The following is a 22,808-nucleotide window of genomic DNA, read 5'->3' as shown; positions in this document are numbered from 1 at the left end:
GCTGCAGATTTGAATCTGCGCGGAAAATTCTGCACCATGTGCACAGCGGATTTAAGTACATAGCCAATAATGGTACTGTACTTGACCTGCAGTTCCGCCGCAAATTCCGCGCCGTCTGCACATAGCCTTAGAGGTTATTATCACTGTCCCCGTTGGGGATCATAACCTAAATGTTCTATCGTTTTGAAATTGGAGCGTGGGAGGCACAGAACCCGACCTACAGCAGTGCCCAGCGCCTCAGCCCTCGCTTAGGCGGCCACAGGGTTAATGACCCGACCAAACCCCAGCTGTGAATACTCTGCAGGAAGCCTGAGAGGATGGGGGTGGTTATACGCCTGCTACTATGGAGTAGACGCATTGGTGACCAGTTCCTTGGATTACATCCTACTTCTGTTTGGGGCTGGGCACCCTCTGGGCTCCATTGTGGTAGCAGCTGCCTCCCCTAACAGCACTGTGCAAAGAAAAATCAATAATAAAAAATAAGGCTGATAACAGAGAGCAAAGGCGTCACACTAACACGTCAGCCAGTAGGAGGCGAAATTGTAAAAGGCACACTAGACTCAAACAGCGACCCCTGCTGCCCGTCTGTACGTGTCTGCAGCCTCCACTCGCTGCACACCGCATATACTCGCTACATGCAGTTAACGAGCGGAAGTTTGACTTGAGGGCGGAGTTTGCTGGAATGTGTACTGCGCATGCACAAATAGCTCGTCGACGAGACGCTTGAAACACGCTTGCGCAGAAAGTGCTTCCACAAGACGCATGCGCGCTAGCAGACGGGGGTTATAAAGTCCCTGCGCAGCTTCCGTCGGCCTCTTTGTCCTGCCAGGCATGCCGTGTTCACGGCTCGCGCTCCCTGTCCGGTGAGTTCTGTAACCTCTCCCCGGTGTAACGTGTATTGTTGGAAGCTGTAATCTTGGCTGCTCTGTTTCCTTTTGGTAGTGGCATTCTAGTAATACTCCCATCATTTTCTTTATAGGAGAGCAATGGAGCGCGGATCTGGCTTCCCTCGTTGCAGTGGTAAGGGCCCTTCTGTGAGGTGATGTGGTTGAGGTGGTTGTCCTCTGGGCTGGTGTACGTGATGACAGAACTTTTTTCCCCATCAGATCGATCTTGGTGACCAGTGACTCTCATTAGCCAGTCTCGTCTGATACATCGCCCTCCTCCATATTTGCCTGTTATGGCCGCTCTGTAGTGTATAAATGTACAGATAACCCTGTGGTGACTCTCGTGTCATTTATCCGCAGTGATGGCGTCTTGTTCTCGGAGGCCGCGGTCAGAGATCTGAGCTGGTAAGTGCTGGGGTTCCCAGTTCTGGGTCTGCTGGGAGTTGTAGTGACACAGAGGCTGGTGTACGTGATGACAGAACTTTTTTCCCCATCAGATCGACCCTGGTGACCTGTGATGCTTAATAGCCAGTCTTGTCTGATACATCGGCCTCCTATGTGTGTGGCCTGGTGACCGCACATCATGGCCGCTGCTCCCAGCTCTAAAATGTTCTGAGGTTCTATTACCTCATAGAGGTTCTATTACCTCATAGAGGTTCTATTACCTCATAGAGGTTCTATTACCTCATAGAGGTTCTATTACCTCATAGAGGTTCTATTACCTCATAGAGGTTCTATTACCTCATAGAGGTTCTATTACCTCATTATTTTATAAGATCTCTGCTTGCTGTCAGAAAATAAAAACGTTTTAGCCTGGATGTCCCTTTCGATGTTCTCCCATCTAAGGCGGCGTAAGAATACATTAGGGCTAGACAGTGCTGGAGGCATTCACAGATAATGTGCAACAGGTAGAATTTATACAGGGAATCTGCTGTAAGAAAAAAAAAAATGCAGAAATCCCATCATTCTTGCATTGAAGATTTTGGCAGCACATGGGGTCAGTGTAGCCCCAAAGCCTAATACTGTCCGTACTGATGTGTTGTAGCAATTGGGACAGGAGCGACCTGTTCCAGCCTTCAGCGCACATGTACACTGTAACAACCCCTCAGCTGTGTAGTCTGGAAAATTATGTGCTCCCTCTGTAGACTGTTCTCTTGTCGCTATCTCTGGTGCAAAGCTCAAGGGGTTATTGTGTCCAGGAGAACAGGTCTAGCCATGTGTAGTGGTCAGTGCAGTCTCATGGCTGTACGTGAAAAGTGCCAGTCTAATCCTCTTGCAGCAGGGCACCGTTCTACGGTAGTGGGGGGTTTGGCGTCTGTAAATGCTTCCACTTCCTGACAGCAAGCAGAGATGGGAAAAGTAGCGCTTCATAACACACAGTGCTTCACTTATGTGCCAATACGCGGTGAATGCTTCTCTTGTTGACCCACATCTCACTTGTGGTCAGTGGTTTCATTGTGCTGGACACTGCTAATCAATAGCTGATAGGGATAATAATAAAAATTTTTATTTCTTTAGCGCTGACATATTCCGCAGCACTTTACATTTCAGAGGGGATTTGTAGTGGCGATAGACATTACAGCATAACAATAATCACATAGATTATAGCAAATACCAAGAGGAATGAGGGCCCTGCTCGCAAGCTTACAGTCTGAGGAAAAAAGGGGAGACACGAAAGGTGGGTGGTAACAGTTGCCCTGATTGTATGGACCAGCCATAATGTTAAGTGTGTAACAGTACAGACACAGAGGGCTAATAGATGCATAAAGCATGCGGGAACATGATATGGGGAACCTGGTTATGGTAAAACTTTTGACATTGCCACCCAGGGATAGATTAGGTTAATGTGTTAAGGCGAATAAATGCGTTTTCAGGGCACGCTTAAAATTGTGGGGGATTGGGAACTAATCGTATTGACCTGGGAAGTGCATTCCAAAGAATTGGCGCAGCACGTGTATAGTCTTGGAGACGGGAGTGGGAGGTTCTGATTATTGAGGATGCTAACCACAGGTCATCAGCAGAACGGAGCGCGCGGGTAGGGTGGTATACTGAAACAAGGGAGGAGATGTAGGGTGGTGCTGAGCCATGGAGAGCTTTGTGGGTGAGGATAATAAGTTTATACTGAATTCTGGAGTGGATGGGTAGCCAGTGTAATGACTGGGATTGTAGTCCTGTCTCTGAATACTTACATGTAAATTTTCCCATCTTAGGTTAATGTGAACAATTGATTGTGACCCGTGCGCTTACTGCCCCTCTGACCTGCACGAGGGACCTTACATGGTGAGAAGCTTTTATGGAAGGATGGGGGTGGTTGTCCTCTGGGCTGATGTACTTGATGACAGAACTTTTTTCCCCATCAGATCGACCCTGGTGACCAGTGACTCTTATTAGCCAGTCTTGTCTGATACATTGCCCTTCCCTCCTTCATGTTTGCCTGTTATCTCCACTCACAGAAATGTACAGATATCCCTGTAGTCACTCACGTGTCTGGTTTATCCGCAGTGATGGCGTCTTGTCCTCGGAGGCCGCAGTCAGAGATCTGAGCTGGTAAGTGCTGGATCTGCTGGGAGTTGTAGTGAAACAGAGGCTGATGTACGTGATGACAGAACTTTTTTCCCCATCAGATCGACCCTGGTGACCAGTGACTCTTATTAGCCAGTCTTGTCTGATACATCGCCCTCCCCTCCTCCATGTTTGCCTGTTATCTCCACTCACAGAAATGTACAGATATCCCTGTAGTCACTCTCGTGTCTGGTTTATCCGCAGTGATGGCGTCTTGTCCTCGGAGGCCGCAGTCAGAGATCTGAGCTGGTAAGTGCTGGATTTCATTATTCTGGATCTGCTGGGAGTTGTAGTGAAACAGAGGCTGATGTACGTGATGACAGAACTTTTTTCCCCATCAGATCGACCCTGGTGACTTGTGATGCTTAATAGCCAGTCTAGTCTGATACATTACCCTGCCAACCATTCCTGCCCCCCACAATGTGTGAGACACCTAAGGTAACCAAAGTCTTGTTTCCTGTTTATCCACAGGCAATGGCGTCTTGTTTGCGGAGGTCGGACTCCATTTTATGGACATGAAAAGGTAAGTTCTGAGGCTGCTGGGATTTGTAGCTTAGTGAATGTGATGGTAGAACCACCATCAGATTGGTCATGTTGATTTGTAACCAGTGTTTGATCACTAGTGGGGGAATGGGTGCATGCGGTGGGCTGGTGTCATGTTATGCTCATGGTGTCTTGCTCTGCAGGTTTGCGCAGTGATGGGAAGAGCTGTAGAAGTGGTGCTGTCTGCAGTGATGGAGGATCAGGGTAGGTCATCGATGCTGGGGAACATCCATCGCTGCCTGTCGTAGGTGATGACTGAAGCTTTTTTCCCCAGCAGATCGATCGTGGTGACTGGAGATATTTAAGCCAGATGAGACTTCTGTATCTCATGGCATGTCTTACAGGTGTGCGCCAAGTGAGGGGAAAGCAGAGACGCTCCAGAAGCTGCATTTATGATGGAGACCAGTGACTGAGCAGATGTTTTCTTACACTCTTGCCATCAATATATTTGTGTACAGGCGACCCTCTGCTGTGATGAGTGAATTAATAAATTATTTATGCTAGTACTTGCCTCTGTGTCTGTCTGGGTCCCCAGCCTGTCCTGCATGTTGGATTCTGTTATCTGGGCAATCGGTTTACAATATTTTCAGCAAACAATGTTTTCCATGTTGCGCTTGGTGTACGGAGCGTGAAACACAGTTGTACTTTACAGGTATTGCACATGTAGAGCACTTGTATTGCTGGGGTGCAGTAAGCACAATGGTTGCTAGTCTGAGCTTGCTCATTTGGGTATCCAATGTGCATGTATATCCTTAAGCTGCCTGCAGGGGGTGCTGCCTCCAAACCTTTACCTAGCGCCTGGTTTTTAGAGCTGTTGTATTGCGCTGCACAGACTACACAAGATGCATACAGCGCCACCTGCTGGTGAATATCAATTATGCAATCAAAAGAAACAAGCAGTGAGGTGCAACATCTTCCCTTTGTCCTTTCCATCGATGGTACTCGTGACAGTATAGGAAATTAATAAAAATGCAAATCAATCTGGCAGGGACACTGCTTCAGCCAACTGTTCCATATATTATGATTGCTTCAAGCGATCCCCCATGTCTTTGCTCTCATTCATTGTATAGTGTGTAAATGTCATCATGTAACCTGTAAGCATCCTCTGCATTGGACGCTCGCTGACCCTCACTCTGGTTACATGTAACGACATCTTCCCGTATCAATATTTCAGAGACACGATCCTGCGCTGTCAGGTGAATAATTCAGGCCCCTGTTCACACACTTCGGACACTGATGATTCAGCCAAACAATTGGAAACTGGCGGCAGACAAAATTGCTGCAAAGTCTGGTAATCGGCAGCAGTGAAGTCGTATTACAGAATTATTGGGCATGTATCTGTCCTAACTGCCTACTCTAGAAACGCAATGTCAAGTGGAAAATCCCAGAAAACAAAAAAAGTTTTACGTAGAGCAGAAAATACTGCAATCTGACCTGAAGCGTGCCCTCGCGCTGTGTCTTGGCACCCGATCATTGATCCATTCGGGGCTTGTCTCACCCCTACCGCAAAATGATTCTGCCGTATGCGCTGATTGGGTCATAAGCTATAGTGGTGCTGACTGAGTCAACGTGTGCTCTGCTGTGCATAGTTTTCGGATGTGTTCGTCTAATGGAGGCGAACACTCAGATGTAGTAGTCTTGAGTGTCCTCCCCAGTAGGTGTACATGCTTGAAAATTGTGCACAACAGCGCACATTCGCCCTGTTGGCACATACGCCCAAGTCCAGTTTTGCAGGGAGTTTTGGCGTAAACCCTGATGGAACCGACGAACTGGTGCCAGAATGTGTCGTAGCACTCTTAGGCTATGTTTACACATATCCAAAACCTGTTCTTTGTAATAAAACTGATCACCTGTTTCTCTAGTCACCTTCCACAACAGCCATATGGGAGGATGTCTCCCCACCCTAATGGGGGACAGGAAATGCACAAGAGGTTAAATAACCTTCCCCTTCCTGCTACCTCCAGTGGTTTTTCTGTTCCCTATGGGGCATGAAGAGGTCTGGATAATGCTGTCGTGACTGGAGGCACTATTGGGCTATGTGCACACTTTGCAGATTCTGCTGCGTTTCTGCAGTGTTTTTGGCCCTGCGGAAAAGTTCCGCAGACATGGTACAGTACCATGTTAGCCTATGGCATTTCAAATCAGCTGTGCTCACGCTGCGGTTTACAAACCGCAGCATGTCAATTGTTGGTGTGGCTTCTGCAGCGGTTTCACACCTTTAAGATAGAGGTGGTAAACCGCAGGTCACTTTACCTGCGGTTTTACTTGCGGATTCACGCGGAAAAACCCTCAGGTGAATCCGCAGCGTGTGCACATAGCACCGTTACTGTATGCTGGGCGGCCGACGGTCGGGGGCTCTGTTCTCCGTCTAAAGGCTGCTCCCGTCTCCGCTTCTGCTGGACTCAGGACCCTTGCCTGCCCCTCCTGTGACCCCTCTGGGGTAAAGCGGGGCGGTGATGTGCGGCGGGGGTCCTCTTTGAGCTCCCCGGCATCCTCCCCATGTGGCAGAGCCATGCATGTGCACCGGAAGTGACGACTGGACCGGCGCCAGACTTCCGGTTTGCCTCCCACCTGCGTTCCAGGCTGGAATGCACGCACGGCCTGCATTACTGGGCCGCTGACAGCGATACGGGGCCCATATCAGAGCTGGCTGGAACACTGCCGACCCTTGCATGGGGGGGGGGGGTGATGGGCGTCACCCGACGGAGTCAGCAACCCCGTGGGGGGATGGGACGGCCACTGAACAGCTGGAGAATCCGCTGTGAAGGAGCGGTGATTGGAATGACCCCCACCTGTGGACTGAGGGGAGGAGGAGTACAGAACACGCTGGATGGACCTCGGTTATTTAAATCCTGGTCTGGGTGCGTCCTGGTAAGGATATTTCTGTACAGGTGACGCTGACAGACTGACCATGGACGGCGACAAACCCATACTGCCTGCTTCTGCAGAGCCCAGCGTTCACCCTCCTGTAAGTAGCGGGATGGGTCCCCCCCTTTCTGTCCGGGTAGTCTCTGAGGTGACTTAGTATGCCTTCTCTCTGTTTTAGGGAGACAAGGCCTCTGACCCTAAAAAGAAACCAAGCCGCAATTGTGTGTGTGGTGCCAGACTTCCCTCGGCATATAGGAAGAAGCTCTGTCAACCCTGCACGGACGATGTATTACGTGCAGAGCAACCTTCCCTACTGGACAGTATAAAAACTCATCAGACAAGAAGATGAAACTTCTATGATGACCATTTCGCAGACCCTGACACCACAGCCCCCTCCTACTAGGAAAAGGAAAACGGCACCGGTGGAATCTGACTCAGGAAAAATTGATACCTCTAACTCAGAGGATGCATGGGAAAATGAGGGTTCCACTTCCACCCCCAAATCCGAGAACAAGAAATACTACTTCCCGTCTGAAGACATGGGAGAATTAGTTAATATGGTGAGGGGCACTATGGGATTGGAAGAGGCGGAAGTGGAATACTCTATACAGGATGAGATGTTTGGGGGACTGAAGCCCAAAGACCAAAAAGGGTTTCCCATTCACGAAAATATCCGAAATCTGGTTATGCAGGAATGGGCCCTCCACTTTGTGTCCCCTCAGAACTGAGAAATCTGTTTCCCTTGGACGGAGATTGCTCCCTATGAGAAGTCCCTAAAGTGGACGTGCAGGTGTCCAGGGTAACTAAGAGAACGGCTCTTCAATTTGAGGATTCGTCTCGGCTCAAGGATCCCATGGATCGGAAGATAGTTTGCTTAGAAAATCCTGGGACGCCTCCACAACTCTGCTTAAGGCCAATTTAGCCTCTACATGTGTAGCCAGGTCCCTGTTCCATTGGCTGCGTACGCTGGAGGATCACCTCACTCAGGGGACCTCCAGGGAAGAAATCCTTGACTCTCTCCCCCTATTACTAAAAGTGACAGGGTTCCTAGCTGATGCTTCTGCTGAATCCATCCGGGTAGCAGCAAAATCTGTGGTCCTCTCCAAATCAGCCAGAAGAACACTGTGGATGAAATCTTGGGGAGGAGACTACGTCAAAAACAAAACTTTGTGCGATTCCCTTCCAGGGGAATTATGTATTTGGCCCAGCTCTGGATGATATCCTGGAGAAAGCCACGGATAAAAAGAAGTCGCTTCCGGAACAAAAGAAACCTAGGAAATGATTTTTTCGTACCCCCTGTGACCAGTCCTCCCAGAGAGAATTCAAGGGGAAGGGCAAAACGGGCCGGTGGAGTTATCCAAAAGGAGGTAAGGGCAGAAATAGTCTTGCCCCCCCAACAACAACATAATAAAACGGACAAACAAAGACCGTTCTCTGGTCGGGGGCAGACTCTAATTTCATAGATCAATGGCAATCCATAACCTCAAACCAATGGGTTCTCTGCACCATTCGCGACGGGCTGAGGTTGGAATTTGAGAGTCCTCCCCCCTCAGTGCCTAAGAGTGACCTCTCTACAGGCGCACCTCCAAAAATTCTTGCTGTCAGACATAAAAACTCTTCTACAAGCAAGAGCGATCTCCCCAGTTCTACAACAGGAGATAGGCAGAGGCCACTACTCTCGCCTCTTCGTAGTAGTAAAACCCTCAGGGAAGCACAGAGTTATAATAAACTTAAAACCCGTGAACCAAGTGGTAAAGTACAGACCATTCAAGATGGAGTCTGTCAAGTCAGGAATCCCCCTCATAGGCCAGAATTGGGTGATGGCCACAATAGACCTGAGGGACGCTTACTATCACATCCCGATTCATCCAGACCACAGGAAATTCCTCAGGTTTGTGGTTTCCCAGGTCAACCACTACCACTTCAATGTCCTGCCGTTGAGGGTGTCATCAGCCCCTCGAGTGTTTACCAAGATAATGGCAGAGGCAATGATCTTCATTCGCCAGCAGGGGATTTGCATTGTCCCATACCTAGACGACCTTCTAATAGTGGCTCCATCCATAACTTGCCTGAACCAAGATGTGGAGAAGTCGCTGGAGATTTTACAGTCCTTGGGTTGGATCCCAAACCTGGAGAAGTCAGACCTTCAAGGAAGAAGTTCTTAGGGATATTCCTGGACTCAGAAAAGTGAACATCTTTCTTACCCAGGGAACGGCAACTCGACCTTGTCCAGAGGATCTCCAACCCTGAGGGACTCAACGTCCTTCCTAGGTTCACTTACAGCGTGCATCCAAGCTGTCTCCTGGGCTCAAGCCCATACTCAGATTCTTCAGTCCTATGTACTCCGGTGTTCGAAGAAGTATCGGAATACACTGACCAAGAGAATCTCCCTTCCTGGTCATGTGAAGGCTTCCCTCCTATGGTGGCTGGACTACCAGAACCTCCAGCGGGGCGTCAGCTGGGATAAGCTCCCTCTAAAAATCGTCACCACGGACGCCAGTCAGAGAGGCTGGGGTGCTATAGTGGAGAAATCACACTTCCAGGGGGTATGGCCCCCAGATGTTAGAGCCAGCTCCTCAAATGTGAGTGAACTGAAAGCAGTAGAGGAGGTGTTGAAAGCAGCATCAACCCTTGTCCGAAATCATCATGTACGTGTCTGCTCAGACAATGTGACCACAGTGTCCTACCTCCGACACCAAGGAGGCACGAAATACTTCAACCTAAAATTAGTGGCAGCAAGAATTTTTTTCCTGAGCAGAGAAACATCTGTTGTCCATATCAGCAGTACATCTAAGGGCATCGGACAATGCATCTGTGTGCTGTTGGCTGCAACTACTTGTTCTAATGCAGAGGCGGACTTCCTCAGCAGGAAGGACGTTCATCCTGGGGAATGGTGCCTAGTTTTTGTCTCTGGTGTCAAGGTGGGGAAATCCCGATGTGGACCTTTTTGCCAGAGGTCAAAACGCGAAGGTGGAAACATTTTTTTTCCCTCAGTCCCACCGACGGAGCATGGGGAGTAGATGCCTTCTCCCATCAGTGGCAGTTCGATCTGGCTTACGCTTTCCCACCGATTCCCATGATAGCGAGAACGTTGCAGAAGATACGGGCAGAGCAAGTCACTACAATTCTGGTGGCTCCCATGTGGCCAGGGAGAAGCTGGTACGGAGATCTACGGAACATGGCCCAGGAAGGCCTAATACTTCTGCTCCAGAGGGTCAGTCTCCTTCATTAGGGCCCTCTATTGCACCCAGACCCGCACAAAATGAACCTTGTGGCCTGGCTACTGATGCCGGAATTCTAAAGGCCTTTCCGAGAAAGTGATTCAAACTCTACAGAAAAGTAGAAAACCAGTGACTAACGCCATTTATAGGAAGGTTTGGAGAAAATTTTCATCTTGGTGTTCCCCAGATACTCCAGACCCCTTCCATCCTAATATCGCACAGATCTTAGAGTTTCTTCAAGACGGCTTAGATCTAGGACTCACACCTAGTACACTGAAGATTCAGGTGTCAGCTCTTAGTTCATTTTAAGATCAAGATCTGGCAAACCATTGATGGGTCAAACGATTCATGACCTCAGCAACTAGAATCCGTCCTAAACTCCATAGTCAGGTTCCCCGCTGGGACTTGAACCTAGTTTTCAAAGGCTTGACCAAGGAACTGTTTGAGCCTCAGTCATCCATGACTCTAAAAAGCTTAACCCTGAAAACTGTGTTTTTGGTAGCAATTACTACCGCAAGGCGCATAAGAGAATTACAGGCTATGTCAATACAAGAGCCATACTTGACCATCACGGAGGATCGCATCATCCTAAGATTAGATCCCTCCTTTATGCCTAAGGTAGTCTCAAACTTTCATAGGTTCCAGGACATTGTATTGCCTTCCTTCTGTCCAAAGCCCTCCAACGCGAAAGAAGTCTTCCACACCCTCGATGTCTGTAGGGTGGTTCTCTTCTACCTGCAGCAGACGGAGAGTTGGAGGATTGACCAGAATTTATTCATTCAATTTTCCGGTCAGAATAAAGGCAAAAAGACGGCAAAAAATACAGTCGCAAATTGGATCAGGCAAGCTATCGGCCTCACTTACTCGTGACAGAACGTTCCTCCTCCTACATCTCTGAAAGCCCACTCTACTCGTTCAGTATTAACATCGTGGGCAGAAAGAGGGAATGCATCTTCTGAGCAGAAATGCAGTGCCGCCACCTGGTCGTCTGTCCATACATTCACCAGACATTATAGACTAAATTTCCACAGGGATTTAACGTTTGGGAGACATGTTCTGCAGGCTGTTGTCCCTCCCTAAGAAATTAGTTGTTGGTATTCCTACGATATGGCTGTCATGGAAGGTGACTAGAGAAAATAGAATTAGTTTTACTGGTAATTCAGTTTCTAAGAACCTTCCACGACAGCACTAATTTCTTTCCCTATCTGATACTCTTATTGGATGATTCCTGCAGTTTGGTGGTAACTATACATGCTAGTGTGTCCAGAAAAAACACTGGAGGTAGCAGGAAGGGGAGGGTTATTTAACCTCTTGTGCATTTCCTGTCCCCCATTAGGGCAGGGAGACATCCTCTGTTATGGCTGTCGATGGAAGATTCCTAGAAACCGATTTACCAGTAAGACTAATTCTATTTTTTCTGCGTTTTATTTGCATTTTTTGCAGCGTTTCTTCGGTGTAGATTACATGTGTGCTTTGTCTACAGTAAATGCTCAGTTTTATTTGCAAAAAAGCAGCCGACGGTTCAGATTTCCTAAATGCAGTTTGTCAATTCGGAGGGGGTGGGGGACAAGCATATGCATGATTTCCCAAATCTTTTGCTGGTTCTGTGAAAAGCTGCTTTTAATTTGCATAAAATTGCAAAAATAAAACTCAAAATGCAAAGTGTCAACATAGTTTAGAGTTTGTTTCCTCCTGCTGTTATAGCTGATGTTTTCTGCACATAAAAATATGGAGCTACAACATATAGAGGCTTAATATGTGAGGTTGGTGCTCTTACCTGGGTTATGAGGTATGAGATAACAGGATTTTGGTTGCTTACCGTAAAATCTGTTTCTCAGAGTCTTCATTGGGGGACACAGGAACCGTGGGTGTGTGCTGTTGTCACTAGGAGATTGACACTATGCATGAAAAAAGTAAACTCCGCCTTCACAGTATACGCCCCTCCGACTGGCTGTAGGACAATCAGTTAGTGAAAAAGCAGTAAGAGGAGACATTATCATGTAAGTCATCATATATTCATTACACGTAATAAAATCATGGGAGGGCGCTGTGTCCCCCAATGAAGACTCTGAGAAACAGATTTTACGGTAAGCAACCAAAATCCTGTTTTCTCTTTCATCTCATTGGGGGACACAGGAACCGTGAGACGTCCAAAAGCAGTCCCTGGGGTGGGAAAAGACAGAAACTTCCTTCAGGTCGGAGAACTCACCACTGCCGCCTGCAAGATTCTTCTGCCTAGGCTGGCATCCGCTGAACCACCACACAAAAAGAAAGGAGACCTTATTGATTACTAAAAGTAATGTTGGTACTTAAACCAACCGGTAGCTGGACATATATTAAGGAACAGTCGCAATTTTTACTCGAAACCAACACACAAAAGATCACATACGACCATAAGTCCCATTAAAAATAATATTTATTAATATATCATGATATGTATCCAAAAATGCTTAAAATATAAAAAAATAAAAATTAATTTAAAATCAGGTACATATATATATATATATATATATATATATATATATATATATATATATATATATATATGCTAAAATTTATATAGATAAGGGCGGTACCATCCAGGTGTATAACTTATATGTCACATACTGGTGCAGAACATAATTATATCCAAACAGTAAAAATATATATGTGCAATAAAGTGATCAGAAACCATAATATATAATAAAGTGCATACAAAGAATCAGTAAATAATGCAATGACAAACTTCACAGTGCAACTGAAAAAAATGTGTATGCAAATTTATATTGTTACACAAAATGTCAATGTGCCTATCCACATATGTAAAAAATAGAAAGAGACAACGAAAATGTCCCTATAGAATGCGTGTATGTGTAAACCAAGTAGAGCAGTGCAAAATGAAAGTGAAACCACACGTGAGGAAAGTGTTAACTTACAGTAAATACTGCTTGGACTGCTCCTGGTCACCTGGAATAGGACGCCCTGCCCCAACGCGCGTTTCGGCGCTAAGCCTTCGTCAGAGGGTGGCGCCTATCAGAGACAGGTGCTTATTTACAGTGGGGCAAAAAAAGTATTTAGTCAGTCAGCAATAGTGCAAGTTCCACCACTTAAAAAGATGAGAGGCGTCTGTAATTTACATCATAGGTAGACCTCAACTATGGGAGACAAACTGAGAAAAAAAAATCCAGAAAATCACATTGTCTGGTTTTTTTTCGTTTTATTTGCATATTATGGTGGAAAATAAGTATTTGGTCAGAAACAAAATTTCATCTCAATACTTTGTAATATATCCTTTGTTGGCAATGACAGAGGTCAATCGTTTTCTGTAAGTCTTCACAAGGTTGCCACACACTGTTGTAAGTATTTTGGCCCATTCCTCCATGCAGATCTCCTCTAGAGCAGTGATGTTTTTGGCTTTTCGCTTGGCAACACGGACTTTCAACTCCCTCCAAAGGTTTTCTATAGGGTTGAGATCTGGAGACTGGCTAGGCCACTCCAGGACCTTGAAATGCTTCTTACGAAGCCACTCCTTCGTTGCCCTGGCGGTGTGCTTTGGATCATTGTCATGTTGAAAGACCCAGCCACGTTTCATCTTCAATGCCCTTGCTGATGGAAGGAGGTTTGCACTCAAAATCTCACGATACATGGCCCCATTCATTCTTTCATGTACCCGGATCAGTCGTCCTGGCCCCTTTGCAGGGAAACAGCCCCAAAGCATGATGTTTCCACCACCATGCTTTACAGTAGGTATGGTGTTTGATGGATGCAACTCGGTATTCTTTTTCCTCCAAACACGACAAGTTGTGTTTCTACCAAACAGTTCCAATTTGGTTTCATCAGACCATAGGACATTCTCCCAAAACTCCTCTGGATCATCCAAATGCTCTCTAGCAAACTTCAGACGGGCCCGGACATGTACAGGCTTAAGCAGTGGGACACGTCTGGCACTGCAGGATCTGAGTCCATGGTGGCGTAGTGTGTTACTTATGGTAGGCCTTGTTACATTGGTCCCAGCTCTCTGCAGTTCATTCACTAGGTCCTCCCGCGTGGTTCTGGGATTTTTGCTCACCGTTCTTGTGATCATTCTGACCCCACGGGGTGGGATTTTGCGTGGAGCACCAGATCGAGGGAGATTATCAGTGGTCTTGTATGTCTTCCATTTTCTAATTATTGCTCCCACAGTTGATTTCTTCACTCCAAGCTGGTTGGCTATTGCAGATTCAGTCTTCCCAGCCTGGTGCAGGGCTACAATTTTGTTTCTGGTGTCCTTTGACAGCTCTTTGGTCTTCACCATAGTGGAGTTTGGAGTCAGACTGTTTGAGGGTGTGCACAGGTGTCTTTTTATACTGATAACAAGTTTAAACAGGTGCCATTACTACAGGTAATGAGTGGAGGAAAGAGGAGACTCTTAAAGAAGAAGTTACAGGTCTGTGAGAGCCAGAAATCTTGATTGCTTGTTTCTGACCAAATACTTATTTTCCACCATAATATGCAAATAAAATGAAAAAAAAACAGACAATGTGATTTTCTGGATTTTTTTTTCTCAGTTTGTCTCCCATAGTTGAGGTCTACCTATGATGTAAATTACAGACGCCTCTCATCTTTTTAAGTGGTGGAACTTGCACTATTGCTGACTGACTAAATACTTTTTTGCCCCACTGTATATAACTAAGGCCCAATAGGAAAAAAAGGGTGTGCAAAGAACTGACCAATAAACCTAAAGATCCTAAATGCTGTGTACTGCGCATAACCGGAAGGTCTATATAATTGTACCTATCAGATATCAACTGCCCCGTTGTTAGGGGAGGAAATTGCGTCCATAGAGACTAAGGGTAAACCCCCTTCAAATCGGAAGAAAATGGCCGCCGTTGTTAGGGGAGGAGATTGCGTCCATAGATACCAGAAGTAAGCCAGCTTTAAACTGTAAGAAGATGGCCGCCGATAAGCAGGCAGCCAGCGTCTATGTTGCCTAGAGATGACACACTAATAGTCATGTGACCGGAAAAAAAAAATGGCCACTCCCCACACTGCAGAGCTGCCATTATATTACTAAGCAACAGCACTAAAAGGAAGTAAAGAGATCACTAAAGGAAGTTCTCGATCATATTGTGTAACAAAAACAGGGGAGGGGGAAAGGGTAAGGATACTGAATAACTGATGTTGTGTAAAAAGTCAAAAGCGGTAACTGACGCACGAGTAGCGGGGGAAGGCAGGAGCACCAGGAGGGACGCGTCATGTCACCTGGTCGCAAATTTTTTTTGCATACCAGGGAACATAGAGACGCGACCACAGATGGAACCACCTCGTACCACCGCCACCCGCGCGTGCCACGCTAGACAAATTACATCTACCACAATTCTATATATAGGTATTAAGACCAACCGCTACATATTATACGCCCAAAAATAAAAGAATATTATAACAATACAAATTATTTAAGCATATATACAAATATAAATAGAAATATTACAAAATCATATATTATATTATCAGATAGCACATAGTGATAAATACAATGCTTATACACATTATCAAATAAAAAATATATGCATAGATAATTTTAGATTCTGTAGAAATATAACCTCATGTATAAGATATTTTTCATCCATTTAGAATTCAGAGAACTTCATCCAACAGGACTGCAAATCTGGAAGGATGTCAATAACAATCCACTTTGATATCAGATAGTATCCAGAATTGGTATAAAACTAAGAATATAATAAAATAAAGAAATAATTAGATAACTAATACTGACACAGTATATACAGCACATGTAAAAAGGTAATCAGTCATATAACACATAAAAAATATATCCTAAGATATATGTACGGTAATAATATTTAAAATAATGTGCAAAAGAAAAAATTGAATAAATATTAAAAATATATAACTACTTGTCTCTAATAGGTGCATATAAATACATCTATCAGCAACAGTGTATAATATTTGATGACAGTCAGAGGAACGGAACAAAACTTATTTTCATTTAGACCAAGTGGTTGGACCGTTTTGAGGGTCCAAATCCACTTGGTCTCACATTGTCCAAGTTTACGGCTGACTTGAGCCCCTCTTATATTGGTGGCTATCGTATCAATTCCATGGACTCTTAGTTTGGAACTATTGCAGTTATGGTATTGTTTAAAATGCCTTGGGATTGTTTTTAAGGCATTAATATCACTTTCACCAGCCGCTGCTTTAATACCAAGAACATGTTCCCGGACTCTTATTTTAAGTTGTCTTATGGTCATACCGACATAAATCTTTTGGTATGGGCATACTGCAAAATACACAACTGCCTTGGAAGTGCATGTAATGTGTTGTCTGATATTAAAAGTTCGAGTCTCATCTTGATTAAAGAACGTTTTAGTCCGTTCTATATTCGAACAGGCAACGCAATTACCACATGGATAACAACCAACCTCTTTACTAGGAAATGTATCTAAAAAGGTCGGTTTTGGAGCTGGCATATAAAAACTCCTAACCGCATAGTCACGCAGATTATCTGAACGCTGAAAGGTTATCTGTGGTTTACTTGGCAAATATGTAGCCAGGGTAGGGTCAGCACACAGAATGAGCCATGCCTTACTCAAACATACCCTAATCGAGTCTGCCTGGGCATTGTATTTTGTAAAGAACCTCACTTTATTTGTTGTTTCTTTGGCTTTATTAGTATACAGTAGTGAGTTCCGGGACGAATGCTTCGCTCTTAAGAATGCCCGTCGACTATAACCCCTAGTGTAAAACCTCGCCTTTAAATCAAGTGCTTGTTTCTCAAACATCTCATCAGATGAACAAATTCTCCTCACCCAGAGGAATTGACCAATGGGAACTGATTTAATAACTGATTGCGGATGGGCTGATGTAGCATGTAATAATGCGTTTACTGCCGTTGGTCTACAGAAGATATCAGTTTGTAACACATTATTCACATCTCATAATTGTGACATCCAAAAAAATTAACCGAATTGAAATCCACGGAATGAGTCAAATGTATATTCATGTCATTATTATTCAGACTGACCATGAATGAATTCAGAGTATCAGGGGTACCCTGCCAGATCAGAAAGATGTCGCCAGGAGACATGACGCGTCCCTCCTGGTGCTCCTGCCTTCCCCTGGCTACTCGTGCATCAGTTACCGCTTTTGACTTTTTACACAGCATCAGTTATTCAGTATCCTTACCCCTGTTTTTGTTACACAATATGATCGAGAACTTCCTTTAGTGATCTCTTTACTTCCTTTTAGTGCTGTTGCTTAGTAATATAATGGCAGCTCTGCAGTGTGGGGAGTGACCATTTTTTTTTCCCGGTCACATGACTATTAGTGTGTCATCTCTAGGCAACATAGACGCTGGCTGCCTGTTTATCGGCGGCCATCTTCTTCCAGTTTAAAGCTGGCTTACTTCTGGTATCTATGGACGCAATCTCCTCCCCTAACAACGGCGGCCATTTTCTTCCGATTTGAAGGGGGTTTACCCTTAGTCTCTATGGACGCAATTTCCTCCCCTAACAAAGGGGTGGTTGATATCTGATAGGTACAATTATATAGACCTTTCAGTTATGCGCAGTACACAGCATTTAGGATCTTTAGGTTTATTGGTCAGTTCTTTGCACACCCTTTTTTCCTATTGGGCCTTAGTTATATAAATAAGCACCTGTCTCTGATAGGCGCCACCCCCTGACGAAGGCTTAGCGCCGAAACATGCGTTGGGGCAGGGCGTCCTATTCCAGGTGACCAGGAGCAGTCCAAGCAGTATTTACTGTAAGTTAACACTTTCCTCACGTGTGGTTTCACTTTCATTTTGCACTGCTCTACTTGGTTTGCACATACACACATTCTATAGGGACATTTTCATTGTCTTTCTATTTTTTACATATGTGGATAGGTACATTGACATTTTGTGTAAGAATATACATTTGCATACACATTTTTTTCAGTTGCACTGTGAAGTTTGTCATTGCATTATTTACTGATTCTTTGTATGCACTTTATTATATATTATGGTTTCTGTTCACTTTATTGCACATATATATTTTTACTATTTGGATATAATTATGTTCTGCACCAGTATGTGACATATAAGTTATACACCTGGATGGAACCGCCCTTATCTATATAAATTTCAGCAAGTGTATATATATATATATATATATATGGGTACCTGATTTTAATTAATTTTTATATTTTAAGAATTTTTGGATACATATCATGATATATTAATAAATATTATTTTTAATGGGTCTTATGGTCGTATGTTGTCTTTTGTGTGTTGGCGTCCGCTGAAGCATAGGTATGGACCTTATAGAACCTTGAAAAGGTATGCACAGATGACCATGTGGCAGCATTGCACAACTGCATGGCTGATGCCCTGTTGTGTACTGCCCAGGAGGCGCCCATCACCCGGGTTGAATGGGCCTCGACCCCAGCAGGGGACACCCTGTCCTTTACCCGGTAGGCTTCCAGAATTGCCATTCTGATCCAGCGGGCAATTGTTGCCTTAGAGGGCGGCAGGCCTCTTCTCACCCCATTGGGGATAACAAAGAGCGAGTCCGCCTTCCTGAAAGGAGCGGTCCTGTCCAGATAGATCCTTATCGCCCTGACCAGGTCTAGCTTATTCAAAAAAATGCTCCAGAGGATGGGTTGGAGCGGGACAAAATGACGGAAGGAGTATATCCTTGTTCAGGTGGTAGGCCGATACTACCTTGGGAAGAAAGTTAGGAGGAGGGCGCAAAACAACCTTGTCCTGGTGCATAATTAGGAATGGAGGACGACAGGACAATGCCGCTAATTCTGAAACCCGCCTAATAGAGGTGATGGCTACGAGAAATACCACCTTCCAGGACAATAAAGACATGGGAGCTTCCTGAGCTTCCTGTAGGGGTTCAAAGGGTAAACCTGTCAAGGCTTCCAAGACCAAGTTAAGATCTCATGGAGCCACAGGGGATCTGTAAGGAGGGGCCGCATGTGCCACTCCTTGCAGAAAGGTCTTAACCTGTAAGCGGGAGGCCAAATTCTTTTGAAAAAGAATAGAGAGGGCAGATACCTGGCCTTTCAAGGAACTTAGGGCCAGACTGCCATCTAACTCTGCCTAGAGAAAAGCTAGGACAGCTGGCAGGGAATAAGGCATAGGTGTGACGTGATTAGACTCACACCAGCCAAAATAGGCCTTCCAGGCTCGATAATAGACCGTGGAAGAGGAAGGCTTCCTAGCCTGGATCATTGTATTAATGACTCGGTCCGAAAAACCCGCTGCTCTCAGTATTGTGGTTTCAACGGCCATGCCGTCAAATTGAGCAACTGAGAATTCGGGTGGTAAAACGGCCCCTGAGCCAGTAGATCTGGTCTGTCGGGGAGTCTCCAGGGGGTGCCTGTGAGAAGATTGATAATTTCTGCGAACCAGGCCCTCCTGGGCCAGTACGGGTGATCAATATGACCGGCACCCCTTCCGCCTTGATCTTTAGCAGCCTGGGCAGAAGAGGAAGGGGAGGGAACAGGTAAGGGAGTCTGAACTTTGTCCAGGGAATGACCAGCACGTCGACCCCTATTGCTAGAGGATCGCAGTATCTTGAGACAAACTGTTGGACCCTTCTGTTCTGTCGCGATGCCAGGAGGTCCATATCTGTCATATCTGGAGTCCCCCATAGCTGGCATATCTGACGGAACACTTCCTGGTGTAAGGACCATTCCCCTGCCGCGAGCTCCTCCCGACTAAGGAAGTCGGCGGCCATGTTGTCTGTGCCGGGAATGTAAACAGCCAAAATTGCCGGAATTGCGGTTTCTGCCCAGTTGAAGATACTGGATACCTCGGCCAGTGCCCGGGGACTTCTGGTTTCCCTTTGGTGATTGATGTATGCCACCGCCGTGGCGTTGTCCGTTTGAATCCGGACTGGCTGGTTGTTGAGGTATCTTTCCCAATGTAGAAGTGCTAGAAAGACCGCCCTCCGTTCTAGAATGTTGACTGATAGTGAGGATTCTTGCCTCGACCATCGTCCCTGGACAGTCAGGTGGCAGAATACCGCACCCCAGCCCGGGAGACTGGCATCTGTAGTTACTACCTGCCAGTGGACAGGGGAAAAAGGCCGCCCAGATGAACAAGGGGGGAGGTCAGCCACCACTTGAGGGACTCCCTGGTCTGAATGGAAGGGAGGAAGGGGCGATCCAGTGAAGACATGAACCTGTCCCACTGAAGGAGGATGTTCCTCTGCAGTATCCTGGAACGGAACAGGGCAAAGGGTATTGCCTCTGAAGCTGCCACCATTCTTCCAAGGACTCTCATGGCAGCGCGAAAGGATAGAAGCCGGAATTTCAACAGAGAGTGAATTCACTGCTGGAGAGTAATCCACTTTCATTCTGGGAGAAAGACCAGAATTCTAGGAGTTGTGTTGGCGTTAGGTGGGATTTCTCCCTGTTTATGATCCAACCCAACCGGGAGCACGTTTAAAACTACCGCTAGATTTTCCTGGGCCTGAGCGAAGGAGTGCGCCTTGACGAGAATTTCGTCAAGATATGGTACCAATATTATGCCTCTGACCCTTAATATAGGTACCATCGCTGCTATAATCTTTGTAAAAATTCTGGGAGCTGTTGCCAGCCCAAATGGCAGGGCCACAAACTGGAAATGCTGCTTTTGGACAGCAAAACGCAGAAACCTCTGATGTCCCTGAAAAATGGGGATGTGTAGGTAGGCGTCCCGGATATCTATGGAACATAGGAATTCCTGATCCTCCATAGACGTAATTACCGACCGAATCGATTCCATCATGAAATGGCGTAAGAGGACCCATCTGTTTAGCCTTTTGAAGTCTAGTATGGGACAAACTGAGCCATCCTTTTTTGGTATCACAAACAGGTTTGAGTAAAAGCCGGCGTCAGGCTGAAGTGGCTCTGCCCGGCCCTGACCTAGTAGCTCTGCTGTTGGAACTGCGGGAATGCCATGACGGAGTGGCCTGAAATGATACCTTCCTCCTATCTCTCGGTGCTTGCGACCTCTGCGGGCCCTGAGCATAGGTGCCTGTTGCTGGGGTACGGCGACAGGGCTGATCCCTACGTTTGAAAACATATCGATGAGGTTTGGCCTGAGGGAGAAGGGAGCTTTGTACCCCCCCGTTGCAGCCTTAATGATTTGATCTAACATTGGCCCAAAGAGCCGGGTGTCCTGAAATGGTAGATTGGTCAGTGATTTCTTGGACAAATCAGCCTGCCAAGCCTTTAGACAGACCGGCCACCGGACGGCTACCATGTTACTGGATGCTTGAGCTGTGCAAGACTCAGCATCCAGGGATGCGGATACCATATACCTCCCGGCATGAGAGACTTGATCTGCGAACTCCGCCAGTTCCGCTGGTGGTGCCCCGGCCAATATTCCCTGTCTAAGCTGTTTGGCCCATTCTGTAACAGACTTAGCTACCCAGGCTAAGGCAAAGGCTGGACACAATGTGGCGGCTGCTGCCTCAAAGGCGGATTTTGCCAGGGATTCTATCCTATCATTGGAATCTTTTAGGGCTGCCCCACTGGCGAGTGGGAGGACTGTATTGGTAGCAAGTCTGGACACTGGTGGGTCCACCGAAGGGGAGGCGGTCCAGTTGGCGGTGAGATCTGGGGGGAAGGGATATAGAATCCCAAAACGATTCCCTCTCTGAAATCGCCTGGTTGGGTTTTCCCTTTCCCTGGCCAACACTTTCTCAACATCCTTGTGGGAAGCGAAGACCCTAGAGGGGGACTTATGACGCTTAAATATAAAAAAACGATCATTAGCTTTTGATGTGGTGTCCCCAATTTTAAAAGTCTCATTGACTGCAGCAATGAGGCCCTGAACCATATCCTTGACCTGGGACTGTTCTGGCCCGTACTCAGAACCCTCCTCTGAGTGTGTCTCTGATAATGCCTTGCCTGATTCCGGGGATGAGGACCGGGAGGAGGCAGACGGCCAGAGGAATTCTGGCGGTGAGATGGAGTGAGAAGGGGACCTGGGTTGGTGGTCCTGTCTAAACCTTTTACGGCCTCTAGAAGGCCCAAAAGGAGGCTCCTTTGGTGCTCCTGTGTCCACTGGAGTCTGAAGTGGCAGTCAGTGGCACCGTTACCAAGGTCTGTGATACCTTGGTAAAGTCGGCCACGGACTTAGATAAGGAAGAGGCCCATCCTGGACATTCGCTGTCTCCCGTGGCGATGGATGGCCCCTGGGCGGTAGGCAAGGTGGCTTCCTCCTGCTCCAGGGGTAATGTGGGAGCTCTGACAGGCAAAGCGGGGGGGCTGCACCTGCTCTCTGGCGTAGGTGACACCGTAGGTCTGCTGCAGTCTGAGCAGAGTGGTGAGGACTGACCTAAAGGAAGCCTGACATTGCATTTGGTACATACAAAATATTTGACCAAGGTCACTGAAGCGGATGAGGAGGAGGAGTGGGACTGCTCTCTCTGGGGCATACTGACAGGTTTTACCTGGTGCCAACCATCGGGGGTAGAGAGCGGACTGAGGGAGCAACCTGTAGTGCAGTACTCACATACCCACGACCTGTGTCCCCACCGCAGCTGCCGCCCGAAGGCTGATGAGAGAGAGAGAGCAAGGTGAACAGCCCTGCCGCTGCCTAGAAGCCTTATGAAATCCCGTCCCGGAAGTGGTGGGCGGGGCCCTGCTCTGGCCTTCTGGAGCACCAAGATGGCCCTGGTACAGGAAGAGGAAGCCGGGGGGCAGAGCCTGCCAGGATCCGGCATCTGGCGTCGGCCGTGCTGGGCTCCTGCTGGAGCCCAGGGCC

At 46.7% G+C, this 22,808-nt stretch overlaps 5 non-coding genes across 5 annotated transcripts; all 5 read left to right on the top strand.

Annotated features, from left to right (window-relative positions):
- The first annotated feature begins 1,068 nt into the window (after positions 1-1,068).
- LOC141095041 (small nucleolar SNORD12/SNORD106) lies at positions 1,069-1,160 on the top strand. Its single transcript, XR_012233264.1, has one exon. It is a non-coding gene; the product is annotated as a small nucleolar SNORD12/SNORD106 (small nucleolar RNA).
- A 186-nt stretch (positions 1,161-1,346) lies between these two features.
- On the top strand, positions 1,347-1,438 carry LOC141095036 (small nucleolar SNORD12/SNORD106). Its single transcript, XR_012233260.1, has one exon. It is a non-coding gene; the product is annotated as a small nucleolar SNORD12/SNORD106 (small nucleolar RNA).
- Positions 1,439-3,209: 1,771 nt separating this feature from the next.
- On the top strand, positions 3,210-3,301 carry LOC141095040 (small nucleolar SNORD12/SNORD106). The gene has a single exon (XR_012233263.1). It is a non-coding gene; the product is annotated as a small nucleolar SNORD12/SNORD106 (small nucleolar RNA).
- A 172-nt stretch (positions 3,302-3,473) lies between these two features.
- On the top strand, positions 3,474-3,565 carry LOC141095037 (small nucleolar SNORD12/SNORD106). Its single transcript, XR_012233261.1, has one exon. It is a non-coding gene; the product is annotated as a small nucleolar SNORD12/SNORD106 (small nucleolar RNA).
- Positions 3,566-3,752: 187 nt separating this feature from the next.
- On the top strand, positions 3,753-3,844 carry LOC141095039 (small nucleolar SNORD12/SNORD106). Its single transcript, XR_012233262.1, has one exon. It is a non-coding gene; the product is annotated as a small nucleolar SNORD12/SNORD106 (small nucleolar RNA).
- The last annotated feature ends 18,964 nt before the right edge of the window (positions 3,845-22,808 follow it).

This window comes from Dendrobates tinctorius, unplaced genomic scaffold, assembly GCF_039654945.1.
Source record: "Dendrobates tinctorius isolate UK_male_01 unplaced genomic scaffold, ASM3965494v1 ptg000065l, whole genome shotgun sequence".
NCBI lineage: Eukaryota > Metazoa > Chordata > Amphibia > Anura > Dendrobatidae > Dendrobates > Dendrobates tinctorius.
Note: the sequence above shows the minus strand (reverse complement) of the source record. Positions and strands in the feature narration are given on the sequence as shown.